Raw genomic sequence first — 17,036 nt, 5'->3', positions numbered from 1 at the left:
TGTTCTGACTTGGTGGTGCACATGTAGTTTATAACCTGTTTTAGAGAAATGTAATCATCAAATTTTGTAAGAGCTTTCATTGTCTGCTTATATGCCCCCATTATTTATCCTACGGTTCTGACTTAGTGTACAGGGAGAACACTGTTATGAATTCTGTCTCTGTACATTTCAAAAGTGCTAAACAAATAGTTATATTGACTACGTCCTTCCTAGCTTGCTCATTAATGTCTTAATAGAAATTACAGATTGCCTCTCATCCGCTTGTCGTCCCCTTGTTCCATAGTTTGTACATCTCCATTATTATTAGAAACCACATTTGTTTATGCAAGTCAGCCATATCCGCTATGTTTTTTAAAAAGGCAGTAAATAAGGCTGAATGAACTTTTTCGATGCCAGACAAGGCTCCGCTGATTGCCAAATCAAATCAAGTAACCAGAGGTGGGGCAAAGGTACAGGTCGGCAGGCGGGCTCAGGGTCAGGGGCAGGCAGAGTGGTCATGCAGGTGGGCTCAGAGTCAGGACAGGCAAGGGTCAAAACCAGGAGGGCGAGAAAAAGGGAGCCTGGGAAAAGCAGGAGCTGATAACAAAAACGCTGGTTGACTTGAAAAACAAGATGAACTGGCAATGGACAAACAGAACACAGGTATAAATGCAGAGAGGATAATGGGGAAGATGGGCGACACCTGATGATGATGATGCCGGGATCCGATGGCGATCCACATGTAGTCAATACCTGGAGGGGGTCTTGAGGAAGGCCGACCGGGCTCTCCTCCAGGTAAGACGACAGCGCCGGACAAACATCTAGGATATCATAACTCAAGGTGAGACCCAGATGCAGACACAGGAGGCAGATGGTTGGAGTCTTAGATGTTTAATAATCCAAAAAGGAGTAGGCAAGAGAATGGTCATGGACAGGCAAAAGGCAGGCAGGCTCGATGTCAAGGCAGGCAGAATGGTTAGGCAGGCGGGTACAGAGTTCAGAAACAGGCAAGGGTCAAATCCGGTAGGACTAGAAAAAGGAGAAACAGCAAAAGCAGGAGAACGGGAAAAAACGCCGGTTGACTTGGACATACAAGATGAACTGGCACAGAGAGACAGGAAACACAGGGATAAACACACTGAGGAAAACAAGTGACACCTGGAGGGGGTGGAGACAATAACAAGGACAGGTAAAACAGATCAGGGTGTGACGTGGTAAAGAAGGTACGCCGACCTCTTCCTCCTGCTCAGGGAAGTGTGGGGCTGATACCCCAGGGAACACTGGGGTAGAAGACAGAGAATGGCCAGTGGCAGAGAAGGGAAGGGTGTTGCGGGCGTACTCGACCCTTACCAGCTGCTGGTTCCAGGAGGTGGGGTTGGCGGAGACCAGGCTGCACAGAGTAGTCTCAAGATCCTGGTTGGCTCGCTCCGACTGGCCATTGGACTGGGGGTGGAACCCAGAGGACAGGCTGGCCGATGGCCCAATGAGGGCGCAGAACGCCTCGGTCGGAACGCCCCGGTCGGAACGCCCCGGTCGGAGACCATGTCCATGGGCCGTCCATGGATCCGGAATACGTGTTACACCGTGAGCTGGGCTGTCTCCTTGGCTGTGGGTAGTTTGGGGAGAGGAATGAAGTGAGTGGCCTTGGAAAACCAGTTGACCACAGTCAGGATGGCAGTGTTGCCCTCAGATGGGGGGATAACCCATGACGGAATCCAGAGATATGTGGGACCAGGGACGGTGAGGGACAGGCAGTGGATGCAGAAGACCAGCCGGAGCTTGCCGAGGAGTCTTACTATGAGCACAGACCGTGCAGGCGGAGACAAACGCGGCAACATCCGGAACCATCGTAGGCCACCAAAAGCATTGTCGCACGAAGGCCAGGGTCTGACGGGAGCCCGGGTGGCATGCAAGCCTGGAGGAATGGACTCACTCCAGGACCGCAGAGCGGACAGCGTCAGGCACAAGCATCCGATAATCAGGCCCCCCAAGGTTTGGCTGGGACCTCTGCGCCTCCCGGACCTGTTTCCCTATACCCCAGTTGAGTGCTGTCACCAGGCATGAGGTGGGAAGGATGATCTCGGGCTCCGGGGTGGTACCTGTGGGGCTATAGCAGTGGAACAGTGCATCCGGATTGACATTCTTGGATCCCAGCTGGTACGAGAGGGAGAAGTTGAATCGTGTGAATAGCAGGGCCCATCTGGCTTGCCTGGTGTTGAGGCGCTTGGCGGTGTGGAGATACTCCAGGTTCTTGTGGTCAGTCCACAAGATGAATGGGTGTTCCGCCCCCTCCAACCAGTGCTTCCCTTCCGCCATCTCCACCGCGAGAAGCTCACGATTCCCCACATCATAGTTCTTTTCCGTGGCATTGAGGCGGTGGGAGAAGAAGGCGCAGGGATGTAGCTTGAGGTCCCGGGCATCAGAAGCATCGACCTCCACCACGAACAGACGGGAAGGGTCCGGATGAGCCAAGATGGGAGCTGTGGTGAAGCGATGTTTGAGGTTCCGGAACACCCGGTCAGCAGCTGGAAGCCACGTGAAAGGAACCTTGGGCGAGGTGAGTGCGGACAGGGGGGGAAGCCTAGGTTCTGTAACCCCGGATAAAGTGGCGATAGAAGTTGGCGAACCCCAGGAAGCGTTGCAGATGCACCCTGGAAGTAGGCTGGGGCCAATCCACCACCGCTCTCACCTTCCCGGGATCCATTTGCACACTCCCTGCGACGATGGTGAACCCCAGAAAAGGGATGGTGGAACGATGGAATTCGCACTTCTCTGATTTTACAAACAGTTGGTTGTTGGAGAACCTGTCCGATGTGGGTCACATGTTCTTCGGTGGAACAGAAGAAGATGAGGATGTCATCTATGTAGACAAAGACGAACCGGTTCAACATGTTGCGGAGAACGTCAATTGACCAGGGCTTGGAACACAGCAGGGATGTTGGTAAGGCCAAATGACATGACCAGATACTCATAGTGACCGCTGGCCATGTTGAAGGCGGTCTTCTACTCATCCCCTTCCCGTATCCGCACCAGGTGGTAGGCGTTCCGTAAATCCAGCTTGGCAAACACGGTGGCCCGAAGTCCAAGGAGATGAATGGTAGCAGTTCTTCACAGTTATGTGGTTGAGACCCCGGTAGTCGATGCACGGGCATCTCGTCCTTCTTCTCCACAAAGAAGAACCCTGCGCCGACGGGAGAAGAAGGACAGAAGGACCCTGCAGCAAGGGAGTCCCAAATGTAGGTCTCCACTGACTTGGTCTCTGGTCCCGACAGAGAGTCGTCCCCGGGGATGGAGTCGTGCTAGGGAGAAGGTCAATCCCGCAGTCTTAAGGTCGGTGCTGCGGGAGAAAAGTGGCCCAGGCCTTGCTGAACACCTCCCGGAGGTCATGGTACTCAGCAGGAATGGCAGAGAGGTCCGGGGTACCTTCCGAGCCCCCAGGAAGACGTCCCGGGGCAGGTTGTGCTGATGTAACGGATGTGAAATGGCTAGCTAGTTAGCGGGTACGCGCTAGTAGCGTTTCAATCAGTTACGTCACTTGCTCTGAGACTTAAGTAGGGTTTCCCCTTGCTCTGCAAGGGCCGCGGCTTTTGTGGAGCGATGGGTAACGATGCTTCGTGGGCGACCGTTGTTGATGTGTGCAGAGGGTCCCTGGTTCGCGCCCGTGTCGGGGCGAGGGGACGGTTTAAAGTTATACTGTTACATTGATGCTGTTGACCCGGATCACTGGTTGCTGCGGAAAAGGAGGAGGTTGAAAGGGGGGTGAGTGTAACGGATGTGAAATGGCTAGCTAGTTAGCGGGTACGGCGCTAGTAGCGTTTCAATCAGTTACGTCACTTGCTCTGAGACTTAAGTAGGGCTTCCCCTTGCTCTGCAAGGGCCGCGGCTTTTGTGGAGCGATGGGTAACGATGCTTCGTGGGCGACCGTTGTTGATGTGTGCAGAGGGTCCCTGGTTCGCGCCCGTGTCGGGGCGAGGGGACGGTTTAAAGTTATACTGTTACACTGACTTCTGGCAAAGGGTGTGGCAGAACGGGCTCCCGCCCATGATGACACCAGTAGGCCAGTTAATGAGGGGATTGTGTCGCTGGAGCCAGGAGAATCCCAATACCACGAGAATCAGAGGGGACTTGATGAGCAGGAACTGGATAGCCTCGCTGTGGTTCCCTGACACACGTAGGTTGATAGGAGTGGTGTTATGGGTGACTCTGCCTATAGAGCGCCTTATACAGCGCTCTAATGTCCATGGGAATGGAGAGGGGCTGAGTGGGGATGTTCAGCTCAGACGCCAGGGTAGTGTCCAAAAAGCTCTCGCCGGCTCCAGAGTCAATCAGAACTTGGAGAGATTTGGACTGGTCTCCCCACAGCAGAATGGCATGAAAAGGGGTGCGAGCAAGGGAAGCAGGAACGTTCTCCATATGGCCCACCAGAGTACTCGCTCCTACCAGTGAGCCTGTTTTTTTTAAAGGACAAGAGGACACGAAATGACCAAGAGTTCCGCTGGCGACCGCCCAGCTCTGCCTTGTGGCATAGGCTCAGGATGCGATGACTCAGCCGTCTTCGGCAGCCCTCGGGGAAGGTCGGAAAGCCTCGGGTTCTCTCGACAATGAGACCATCAGGAGCTTCCGGGATGACTCAGTGGCAAGGTGGAATCCCTGTGCGTGCGAGCAAAATCCAATTTCCTCTCGCTCCGTTCCCGTAATCGCCCATCGATACGGATGGTCAAAGCGATGACGGAATCGAGCTCCGTAGGTAACTTCCGGGCTGCAAGCTCGTCCTTGGCCTCCTCCGAGAGGTCGTGCAGGAACACATCGAACATTGCCTCTTGATTCCAAGCACTCTCAGCTGCCAACGTGCGGAAATCCACCGTATAATCATCTACATTGCAGGAGTCCTGCTGAAGCTGGATTAGCCTCTCGCCCGGAGAACAGGGCATCAAAAACCTTCCTCACTTCTCCCAAGAACCCCTCCAGACTAGCGCATATGATCGGCTGTTGTTCCCACATGGCAGTAGCCCAGGTGAGAGCCCTCCCGGCCATCAGCTTGATGAGCTAGGCTATCTTGGAGCGATCTGAGGGGAAGGAGGAAGCCTGAAGTTTGAAGATGAGGGCACTGAGCTCGGAAAGCCCGACAGGTGCTCGGTTCTCCATTGACACGTTATGGAGGAGGTAAGCAGGGCTCCCAAGAAGATGGCGTGACCGATGAGACGGCGCTGCTAGCAGCTGAGTCACTGAGCCGCTGTGGGGTTACCACCGTGATAAGCGGCCTCCCAGACAACCCGTGGAATTGCTCCAGAAAACTGCCCAACGCCGGGTCAATGGCGTTCAGCCAACGTTTGGACCCTCTCCACAACGCCACTAAGTAATTCCTCGTGCCTAGCGATGGTGGCTCCCTGGGTGGAGATGGCATTGCGCAGCTGGCCCGGGTCTGTTGGGTTAGTCAGGGACTGTTGGTACTATCAGGTATCAAGGTAAGACCCAGATGCAGACACGTCGAATTGACAATGGTTTAATATTCCAACAGGGGCAGGAAATAGACAGGTCAAGGCAGGAAGGGGTCAGTAACCAGAGGTGGGTCAAAGGTACAGGTCAGCAGGCAGGCTCAGGGTCAAGGTAGGCAGAGGTCAACAATCCAGTGGTGGGGCAAAGGTACAGGTCGCAGGCAGGCTCAGGGTCAGGGGCAGGCAGAGTGGTCAGGCAGGCGGTCTCAGAGTCAGGACAGGCAAGGGTCAAAACCAGGAGGGCGAGAAAAGGGGGACTGGGAAAAGCAGGAGCTGAGACACAAAAACGCTGGTTCACTTGACAAACAAGACGAACTGGCAATGGACAAACAGAGAACACAGGTATCAATGCACAGGGGATAATGGGGAAGATGGGCGACACCTGGAGGGGGGTGGAGCCAATCACAAGGACATGTGAAACAGATCAGGGTGTGTCAATTTGTCACATACACGTATTTAGCAGATGTTATTGCGGGTGTAGCGAAATGCTTGTAAAATAACACATAAAAAAAAAATCTGCAAAGTTTCCTAAGAGCTAGAAGCACGGCAGCCTGTCTGTTGGCGCCATTTTACAGTGTGTAGCAGTGGTAAGATGTTGAGACTGCTGTTTGGACAGCTTTATGTAGGCCCTAACAATTTGTGGGCACCGTTTATCACCATTACGGCTCGTGCTCAACGGCACGCTGTAAATTGCCGCCTGCCACTTAGGCCGCTCAGAGTGGCTCGTTTGTGGGTGTGCTGGCAGAATATGGCAGCATATAGCAGCACGTTCGACTGTGAGTCCAGAATTTAGCATAGCAAGTATGTATGAAGGTCTGGTTATTAAATGGGTAAATAGTTAATGAAATAGTAATATGCTCTAAAATGCTCTGCTGACAAACAAACTTTGCTGCCCTGTTTCCAATCATCCACATGGCTGGGATAACCTTTTCAAGTAAGTAAATACATATCGGAAGGAGAAAAAAAACGATGTATTATTAGCTTTTTTAATGTTTTTTTTTATTTAACTAGGCAAGTCAGTTAAGAACAAATTCTTATTTACAATGATGCCCTACCCCGGCCAAACCTGGACAACACTGGGCCAATTGTGCGCGGCCCTATGGGACTCCCAATCATGGCCGGATGTGATGCAGCCTGGATTCAAACCAGGGACTGCAGTGACACCTCTTGCACTAGAGATGTAGTGCCTTAGACCGCTGCGCCACTCGGGAGCACACTCTGGAGCCATCTGGGACTCGGGAGCCCTACCTCAAATGAGCTGCTAACGTAGCTAGCTAGCTATCTAGCCAACTTTCAATACTGTATAGATAGCTAGCTAAGTGAATTAAATATCACCAGCTACCTAACTTCATATTAGCTAACTATCTGATGTATTTATCACTGTAAAAAAAAAAATGCATTTGTAGGTGTAACGTCTGCTTCCAACTCACACCCTCAAACACGCAGATCCCTTGAACACAGCTCACTTTCTAGCTCACTTTCCAGCTCACATTCTCAAACACCTAGATCCCCTGAACACAGCTCACTCTCCAGATCCCAATCACCAGAATTCTAATCACCTGTTCACACACCTGTATGTCATTATCACACACTATTTATTTATTTATTTATTTATTTTTAGAATATTTTATTTTTGCATTTTCCAATTAACAACATTCAAGACAAACGTGAAAAGATATTAGACAACAATAGGACAAAGTGACAGTGACAGATGAGCGTAACAAAGAAAGAAAAAATAAAACAAATTATAATTATATATACAAACATACAATACAAAAAATATATAATGAGACATTGGATCATATGGTCACCTGCTGTAGGCTACATATTATACATTACGTGTGAAACATTATATAAGGATAATATAGAGATTCATTCAATGTGATGTGGGGGGAGATTCTTCATATAGTCAATAAAAGGTTGCCAAATTCTGTAAAATGTMTTTAAYTTATTCCTCAAGCRGTAAGTAATTTTCTCCAGTGGGATACAACTATTAACTTCTGATAGCCACATTGCAACTGGCAGGGRGGAATCCAATTTCCATTTCAAGGCRATACATTTCTTGGCAATCGCTAGCAATATTTCTGTTAGCTTTATAGTATGGCTTTGCCTAAGATTGGTGTTAGTAAAGTTGCCCAGTAGACAGACCTCCGGGTCTAAAGGGAATGCAACCCCATGAATTGAGGATATGGTATCGCATACCCCCTGCCAGAAACCGTGTAGTTTTGAACACTGCCAAGTGGAATGGAGGAATGTTCCTTAATCTGAGCCACATCTAAAACATAGGGAGGAGATATCAGGGTTGAACTTGTGCAGTCTAGATGGGGTGATATAGAGCTGATGGAGGAAATTAAACTGGATCAGTCTGTATCTGGAGTTCAATGTGGATGTAACACCATCCCTGCATAGGTCACTTCATAGACCCTCATCAAGATCAATACCCAGATCTTTTTCCCATCTAAGTCGGGGTTTATCTAGCCCAGGCAGTGTTAGTCCTGACATAAGAGCATCGTAAACACGGGAAATGGTCTTGAACAGTGGTTGGTCTGCGTGGCAGTTGTTCAATAGGTGACATCTTAGGTAGGTTCCATTGTCCCTTGAGAGACACCCTAATAAAGTTTCGTAGTTGTAGGTAGCTAAAGAAGTCCCTGTTAGGCAAGTGGTATTTCTGTTTCAGCTGATCAAAAGACATAAGAACTCCCTCCTCGTAACAATGTTCCAGAAGAGTGATCCCCTTATCAGACCATGGTCTAAAGTTACTATTCTGGAAAAACATAGGAATCAATCTATTGTTCCATAAAGGGGTTTTAGGGGAAAGGAATCCCCCTCGTCCGAACAGCTCATGCAGTTTGCACCATGCCAGGACAGAATGTATGATTAAAGGTTGTCTGTGATGGTTTTTATAGATTTCTGTCCCATTTGTAAAACAATTCTGCCCCAGTGTCATCATTTACCTCAAGCTTTTCAATGTTCAACCATGAGGGAGAGGGACCCTTGTCAAACCTCTGAGCCAGAAACCTAGACTGTGCTGCCAGTAGTACATTCTAAAATTGGGGAGGTTTAAGCCCCCTTGACTGTAATCCAGGGTCAGTTTATCCAGGCCAACCCTAGGGGTTTTGCCGTGCCAGATAAACCGTCTGGTCATCTTGTCGAGAGAGGAAAAGAATGCTGCGGGAACAGGGATAGGGAGAGATTGAAACAGATATAGGAAATCTGGGCAGGACATTCATTTTAATTACATTGATTCTACCCAGTAGAGTGAGAGGTAAGTCCATCCATTTACAAAGGTCACCCTCCACCTTTTGCAACAAACTGGCCAGATTGAGTTTATAGAGGTTGTTCAGGTTACCATCCACCATTATGCCCAAATATGTGAAGCCCATAGGCGACCATCTAAAAGGAAACTTGTGCTTGATGGTATGATGGTCAAAGACAGACAACGGTAAGATTTCGCTTTTATCTAAATTGACCTTATATCCAGAGAAAGAACTATAACACTGTAGTAGGATCTGCAAGTGAGAGAGGGAGTGTTCTGGGTTAGATAGTTAGGAAATGTTTCAACTTTGGTTTGAACACAGAAGTGACCTATGTGTCTCTTTAGGAAGGAAACAATAAACATAGAAAAAAGGGGGAAAAAATAAAGAATCCCACCCACCCCGATTGTTAGACTAAAACCACAATCCCAACAATCAAACATGAATACACTTGTAGAGATACGTTGCTGCTCGCTTTCCATCTTGCTCTTACTAGCTAAACCTTGGCGTAAACTAAAACCTGCGAGCTCTCTAAATTGAAAACAAACGTTGTGAATAGACATTTATGGCTGAATATTTACTGCCCACGGTAAGGGCTGCTTGAGTCTCTTTTCGAAAGATTAACATAAATGAGGGGGAAAGCAGTGGGCCTAAACCCACTTATTTGCTTCGCCCAGTGATATGGACTAAACCAAAATATACTCTACTGTAATGTAATAGAACTCACCCCGGAAAGATACGGTTAGTTGAAAATGTACAAATCAATTATAGCGACCGGAGGATATCAGCGGTTCAGTCCGGATAAGAGAAAACAAACAAACTGCATCTTATCCCCCAAAGAGACCGTCCTGGCTCAGACGTTGCTCAGTTCTTTGAGAAAAGTGTACACTTCTCCCGGTGTGTTGAAGAGATGGCTTCAGCCTTTGTACTGAACTTTCATCCGCGCAGGGTGGATGAGGTAGCCGGTGATGTTCTTCTCCTTCAGTGCTTTGGCGGCAGGTCTGAACTGCTTGCGACGTCTTGCGAGATCCGCGCTCATATCCGGGAAAAGGCTGACCCTCTTGCCATCAATGGTGATGTCCCCTTTGGCTCTTGCGAGTTGCAGTACCTTCGCTCTGTCTTGGAAACGGAGGAACCTGATCAGGATGGCCCGTGGGGGCTCATCTGGCCGGGGTTTCGGCGCTGATGTTCTGTGGGCGCGTTCGATTTCCAGYGGCTTGGTGAAGTTGATTATRCCTAGGACATCCGGGATCCATTGAGTGAAGAAACGGACCGGGTCACGGCCCTCGCTGTCCTCTTTCAATCCCACCACACGGATATTACTACGTCTGCTCTGGTTCTCCATCTGATCTACCTTGTTTTTGAGGTGGGCATTGTCCTTTTGCAGTTGTATCAAGACCTGGTCATGTCGAGCGATGGTGTCTTCAACTGTGCTAATGCGCAACTCTGCCTCAGTCGTTCTCAAAAGGAGATCATTCATGGAGGATTTCAGGTCGTCAATGGAAGAATGGAGTTCAGCTGTTTTCTTATCGATTTTCATAGAAAGACCTTTGTTACCATCCTGAATTTCCCGGAGGAGAGTAGCCAGCATGTCGGCAGGCTCGCAAGAGGCCGAGAGCAACAGTCTGGAACTGTCGTTTGAGTTATGAGGGCTAATGCTAATCTTGCTAGCTGTAGCGTTATCGTTATCTTGGGAATCAACGACGTTTTGGTCGTCCTTCTAGCCTCTCAGTCGGAGGTCCATGGCTCTTTGGGAAGGTAAGTACTTGACAATTTATCAGCCGATGTTAGAATATTGTTTCAACGTTGTTATTTAGGTAATAATAGAATAACTTTGAAGAGCTCGGTTTGTCAACGTCTGCTCAGCTCCGCGGCATCACGTGCTCTCTTATTTAATTTCTTTACACCCCATCACTGTGAGGTATTGTTTGATTTGTGACACGTCTTTCGGAGTGTTGTTTTTCCTGTGATTCCAAGATGGCGTAGCAGTCAAACGTCTTTGTCCTTCGTATTGTCGTGTCCCATGTATATATATTTTTATTCGCATCTTTTTAATATTTTTTTTCTGAACCTAAACATCGAAATACTCTCCTGCAACTCGCCTCACCCAATGTGGTGTGGATCTTTTTTTTTAGAAAGTATTTTTATTTACCTCGAATCTGGAATCCCCCAACAAGCTAGCCAGCTCACTAGCTACTAGCTAGTAGTCAGCTAATCATTGCTAGCGGTCACCAGCTAACATTTAGCTCGGAAAGCTCTCGCCAGTTTGTACAACGCAACTCAAACCAGAGCATACCGGACCTATTTTCTCTCCATATCCCCGGATTCCTACCGCAAGCTCTGGACATTTTCACCTGGATCATCGCAGCTAGCTAGCTGCTATCCGAGTGACTATTCCGGCTAACGTCGGTCCCGATGCAAGCACAACTTAGCCTAGAGCTAGCCCATGCTAGGCCCTTTCTCCTGGCTAGCTAAAGAGGCCCATCAGCCACTCCTGGGCTACAATACCCGGACCCCTTCTACTGCCGGTACGGGGCACGGAACCCCGCTGATCCTTCATGACTGGACTACGAGGTAATCTGCTTGAGGGAGTACTCAACTGGCCTCTACATCGCGACATCCCCTGAATGCCCATCTGCTAGCCACGGCCCGCTAGCCGTGGCCCGCTAGCTGTCTAGAGCATATTGGACTATTAGTTGTATAGATCCATCAGCCAATTTCTTGGGCCACTACACCTATTTTGCCAATTGGACCTGGACCCCTCTGCTACTCGGAACCCTACTAATCCATCACGACTGGTCTATCGACGTCATCGCACGCGGAGGCTAAAACAGGCATTCATCCGTTGAGACGTCCCTCTAAGGCCCTCTGCTAGCTTGCCTCTCTCTAATATCAATATGCCTTGTCCATTACTGTCCTGGTTAGTGATTACTGTCTAATTTCACTGTACAGCCTCTAGCCCTGCTCAATATGCCTTAACCACCATTTAGTTCCCACCTCCCACATATGCGGTGACATCACCTGGTTTAAATGTCTCCAGAGACAATATCTCTCTTATCATTACTCAATGCCTAGGTTACTTCCAATGTACTCACATCCTACCATACATTATGCCTTGATCTATTCTATCGTGCCCAGGAACCTGCTCCTTTTACTCTCTGTTCTGAATGTAATAGACAACCAGTTCTGATAGCCTTTAGCCGTACCCTTATCCTACTCCTCCTCTGTTCCTCTGGTGACGTTGAGGTTAATCCAGGCCCTGCAGTGCCTAGCTCCTCTCCTACTCCCCAGGTGCTCTCATTTGTTGACTTCTGTATCCGTAAAAGCCTTGGTTTCATGCATGTTAACATGAGAAGACTCCTCCCTACGTTTGTTTTATTCACTGCTTTAGCACACTCTGCCAACCCGGATGTCCTAGCCATGTCTGAATCCTGGTTTAGGAAGATCACCAAAAACCCTGAAATTTCCATCCCTAACTATAACATTTTCCAACAAGATAGAACTGCCATAGGGGGCGGGGTTTCAATCTACTGCAGAGAGCCTGCAGAGTTCTGTCTTACTATCCAGGTCTGTACCCAAACAATTCGAGCATATACTTTTAAAAATCCACCTTTCCAGAAACAAGTCTCTCACTGTTGCCGCATGCTATAGACCACCCTCTGCCCCCAGCTGTGCCCTGGACACCATATGTGAATTGATTGCCCCCCATCTATCTACAGAGCTCGTGCTGCTAGGAGACCTAAACTGTGACATGCTTAACACCCCGGCCATCCTACAATATAAGCTTGATGCCCTCAATCTCACACAAATTATCAATGAACCCACCAGGTACAACCTCAAATCGTAAACACGGGCACCCTCATAGATATCATCCTAACCAACTTGCACTCCAAATACACCTCTGCTGTTTTCAACCAAGATCTCAGCAATCACTGCCTCATTGCCTGCATCCGTAATGGGTCTGCGGTCAATCGACCACCCCTCATCACTGTCAAACGCTCCCTAAAACACTTCTGCGAGCAGGCCTTTACAATAACATCCTGTGGTGTTCTGCATTAGCATCGAACTGTGATATGCAACTTTAGAGGGAAGTTAGGAACAAATATACAGAGGCAGCTAAGGCTAGCTTTTTCAAGAAGAAATTTGCATCCTGTAGCACAAACTCAAAAAAGTTCTGGGACACTGTAAAGTCCGTGGAGAATAAGAGCACCTCCTCCCAGCAGCCCACTGCACTGAGGATAGGAAACACTGTCACCACCGATAAATCCACGATAATTGAGAACTTCAATAAGCATTTTTCTACGGCTGGCCATGCTTTCCACCTGGCTACCCCAACCCCGATCAACAGCCCTCCACCTCCCATAGCAACTCGCCCAAGCTTCCCCCATTTCTCCTTCACCCAAATCCAGATAGCTGATATTCTAAAAGAGCTGCAAAATGTGGACCTCTCCAAATCAGCTGGGCTAGATAATCTGGACCCTCTCTTTCTAAAATCTGCAGAAATTCTTGCAACTCCTATTACTAGCCTATTCAACCTCTCTTTCGTATCATCCAAGATCCCCAAAGATTGGAAAGCTGCCGCGGTCATCCCGCTCTTCAAAGGGGGAGACACTCTAGACCAAAACGATTATAGACCTACATCCGTCTTGCCCTGCCGTTCTAAAATCTTCGAAAGCCAAGTTAATAACCAGATCACCGACCATTTTGAATCCCAGTGTACCTTCTCCACTATGCAATCTGGTTTCTGATCTGGTCATGGGTGCACCTCAGCCACGCTCAAGGTCCAAAACGATATCATAACCGCCATCGATAAAAGACAGTACTGTGCAGCCGTCTTCATCAACCTGGCCAAGGCTTTCGACTCTGTCAATCACCGCATTCTTACCGGCAGACTCAACAGCGTTGGCTTCTCAAATGACTGCCTCGCCTGGTTCACCAACTACTTCTCAGAGTTCAGTGTGTCAAATCGGAGGGCCTGTTGTCCGGACCTATAGCAGTCTCTATGGGAGTGCCACACGGTTCAATTCTAGGGCCGACTCTTTTCTCTGTATATATCAATGATGTCGCTCTTGATTTAGGTGATTCTCTGATCCACCTCTACGCAGACTACACCATTCTGTATACATCTGGCCCTTCTTTGGACACTGTGCTAACAAACCTCCAAACTAGCTTCAATGCCATACAACACTCCTTCGGTGGCCTCGAAATGCTCTTAAATACAAGTAAAACTAAATCCATGCTCTTCAACCGATCGCTGCCTGCACATGCCCGCCCGTCCAGCATCACTACTCTGGACGGTTCTGACTTAGAATATGTGGACAACTACAAATACCTAGGTGTCTGGTTAGACTGTAAACTCTCCTTCCAGACTCACATTAAACATCTCCAATCCAAAATTAAATCTAGAATAGGCTTCCTATTTCGCAACAAAGCATCCTTCACTCACGCTGCCAAACATACCCTCGTAAAACTGACCATCCAAACGATCCTCGACTTCAGCGATGTCATTTACAAAATAGCCTCCAACACTCTACTCAACAAATTGGGTGCAGTCTATCACAGTGCCACCCGTTTTGTCACCAAAGCCCCATATACTACCCACCACTGCGACCTGTACGCTCTCGTTGGCTGGCCCTCGCTTCATATTTGTCGCCAAACCTACTGGCTCCAGGTCATCTACAAGTCTCTGCTAGGTAAAGGCCCGCCTTATCTCAGCTCACTGGTCACCATAGCAGCACCCACCCGTAGCACGCACTCCAGCAGGTCTATCTCACTGGTCATCCCCAGAGCCAATTCTTCCTTTGGCCGCCTCTCCTTCCAGTTCTCTGCTGCCAATGACTGGAATGAACTACAAAAATCTCTGAAACTGGAAACACTTATCTCCCTCCAAGCTTTAAGCACTAGCTGTCAGAGCAACTCACAGATCACTGCACCTGTCATTGCCCATCTGTAAATAGCCCATCCAACTACCTTATCCCCATACTGTATTTATTCATTTATTTATCTTGCTCCTTTGCACCCCAGTATCTCTACTTGCACATTCATCTCATGCACATTCTACCATTCCAGTGTTTAATTGCTATATTGTAATTACTTCGCCACCCTGGCCTATTTATTGCCTTACCTCCCTTAACCTACCTCATTTGCACATGCTGTATATATACTTTTTCTACTGCATAATTGATTGTATGTTTGTTTATTCCATGTGTAACTGTGTTGTAAGCGTCGAACTGCTTTGCTTTATCTTGGCCAGGTCGCAGTTGCAAATGAGAACTTGTTCTCAACGATTCTACCTGGTTAAAAAAAGGTGAAATATGTATTTAAAAATGTACTCCTCCTGCCTCACTAGTGACGCCTTTTGCCTATTCCCTGCCTGTACTTTAGCCTATTGCCTGATCTCCTGGACTACATTACTAGCCTTCTTCCTGCCTGTACTGTTGCCCTTTTGGACCCCCTGTGTAAGACCTTCTGCCTGCCCCTGGACCCAACTACCTGCCTCCTCCTGTGGTCCTTTGCCTCCTGTGGTCCTGCGCTTGAAACCAGCTCTCTGTCTCCCCTCGTGTTCATTACAGTAGGTAGCTAGCTAACAGCCATGGAGGAGGGTGAAAGGATAGCCCCAACTGTCAAAGTGAGAGAGAAAGCTATTCTGGATAGTCCAGGTACTTTTGTGCAGTTCCAGTCCCTAGGAAATGAGGACGGAGATAATAGTAACATAATATTCAGTGTGGTCTAATTTGAGTATAATGAAGACGGAGATAATAGTAACATAATATTCAGTGTGGTCTAATTTGAGTATAATGAAGTATGTTTCTTGTGAGGTTTTCAGTCCTCAGATAAAGAGAGCTGTGAAAGCCTGTCTGCAGATTAAGAGGTTCCAATGAAGAGCAGTGGTTCTCAGTCCTGGTCCTGGGGACTCAAAGGGGTGCACATTTTTGTTTTGCCTTAGCACTACACAGCTGATTCAAATGATCAACTCATCATCAAGCTTCAAGTGGTATTTATGTATTCATTTGTGATGTGATCCTTGATATGATCCTGCTATTGTCACATCCTACACATGCACACATGCCTCTATCAATCCAATATTATCATGATGTGTTATAAGGGCTATTATAATTTAGTAATCCACCATGACCTGGTGATGTAAAATTCTAATAATGACATTATCTTCCATATCCTACAGATATCTAAACTGGAGATTCCTTCAAAATGATTCCCTACAGTTACCGTGTTAGGCACTGCAAGATTGGGTGACCAGGGCCATCTGGGACTGCCTCCTGGAGGAATTCTGGTGTGTAAAGGCTACTTGTGTCCTGCATAACTTCATGAGGATGGACACGAGGACCAGGAGTGGATCTGCAGCAAGAGGCAATCTGTGTGCGGGAGATCTTCACCTCCTACTTCTTTGAAGAGGGTGCTGTTCCCTGAAAACACCATAGACTACACTACGCACAACCAAAAGCTCTTTTAAGAGCCATCCACATTGTAATAAGTGTATTCTTCCATTTACTTAGCTAGGTCAACTGCAGTTATTCAATTCTCAGTTTCTCTCCCTTCGATTTCTACTTCTCAGGTGAGAGTGCTGTTTAGGAACGTGTGTGATGTCTGTACAAAAACAAAACAGGCTATTTTAAGTCACCCATATTATTAAACAATTAGACAGCCGATATCAATCTGATTGATGGATTGTGTTGTGCAGTAAGCAGGTTCAGGTGTATAACTGTGGCTCCTTCCACCTTCAAAGAATGGGTAAGAGGGCCAACCATGGAGAATAGTAAGACACTTCATTATTTCTATAACTATGCTATATTGTTTGTCCTCATGTGTCTGCATGTTTATCAGCATAAAGGACTCTGCAGCCACTTAGTGTGGACACCAGGTGAGGCCACACACAAATTCCTGTTGAACACTCTCTTTAACTACCTTATTTTCTCAATAACAGTCTCTCTCCTTCACTTAATCCCTCTCTCCCCTTCTCCCTAAATCCTCTAGGTTATATCAGCTGTGTCGGTGAACCCCTCCCGCATCTGAACTGGCTACATAGAGGGCACAGCATGATCAAAAGTGAGAGATCACTTGGTCTGGTCAACAGGAAGTATTATTAAAGAGATGCTTGACAATGAAATGCAGATAGAGATGTAGAAGTCCAAGAGTTAATGATCCAAGTTCAGTTATGCATTTCATCTCCTGATGATTATGATGACTGACAGTGTTAGAATAAAAAAAATACAAGGTTTAAACATGGTATCTGTCTTTCGTCTGCAGGTATATTTTGATGTGAGAGAAGATGCCAACCCAAGTCTCCTCT

The sequence above is a fragment of the Salvelinus sp. IW2-2015 genome, linkage group LG4p, assembly GCF_002910315.2.
Source record: "Salvelinus sp. IW2-2015 linkage group LG4p, ASM291031v2, whole genome shotgun sequence".
Taxonomy (NCBI): Eukaryota; Metazoa; Chordata; class Actinopteri; order Salmoniformes; family Salmonidae; genus Salvelinus; species Salvelinus sp. IW2-2015.
This window is presented reverse-complemented; position numbering follows the sequence as displayed.